We start from the raw sequence: 601 nt of genomic DNA, 5'->3' as shown, positions 1-601 counted from the left end.
CTCCCTGACGTGGTCCTTGAGAGGTTCAGGAATGTGAAGTGGGGAGAAGGGCTCCTGGAGCAGTGCACCCCTCCCCCCATCCGGAGTTTCCGGGGTGGGGAGAGGAAGGGAGAGATTGAGGTGGCACTGGCCGGATGGGGGGGATCGTCGGGGTCCCCCAAAACTGCGCTTACTGAGACCCGAACAGTTTGGAAGATGCGAATCGGAGGGAGTGTCCGTCTATAGGTCCCAGACCTGGGTCCCTGTCCCTGCAGGGAGGTGTTTCACCGCCTGGAGACCCCAGTACCAGCTCATCAGAGCTCCCCAGACCATGAAGGGAGAAGAGGGGGTGGTCCCCAGACAAGGGTTTCGGGGCTGGAGGATCTTGGACTAAAAGGGCTGGGGTCTGCACTAACCGGTTTGGCTCAGTGGATAGAGTGTCGGCCTGCGGACTGAAGGGTCCCAGGTTCGATTCCGGTCAAGGGCATGTACCTGGGTTGCGGGCACATCCCCAGCGGGAGGTGTGCAGGAGGCAGCTGATCGATGTTTCTCTCCATCTCTCTCCCTTTCTCTCTGTAAAAAATCAATAAAATGGATATTTTTCTAAAAAAAAAGAAAGAAT

The 601-nt window shown here is 56.9% G+C and overlaps 1 protein-coding gene across 1 annotated transcript in view; it reads right to left on the bottom strand.

Moving 5' to 3' along the window:
* Window positions 1-601, bottom strand: part of NAPSA (napsin A aspartic peptidase) — an 11,858-nt gene that overhangs the window by 10,663 nt on the left and 594 nt on the right. The gene's annotated exons all lie outside the window — the stretch shown is intronic.

This window comes from Myotis davidii, unplaced genomic scaffold, assembly GCF_000327345.1.
Source record: "Myotis davidii unplaced genomic scaffold, ASM32734v1 scaffold358, whole genome shotgun sequence".
In the NCBI taxonomy this organism is placed as follows: domain Eukaryota; kingdom Metazoa; phylum Chordata; class Mammalia; order Chiroptera; family Vespertilionidae; genus Myotis; species Myotis davidii.
Note: the sequence above shows the minus strand (reverse complement) of the source record. Positions and strands in the feature narration are given on the sequence as shown.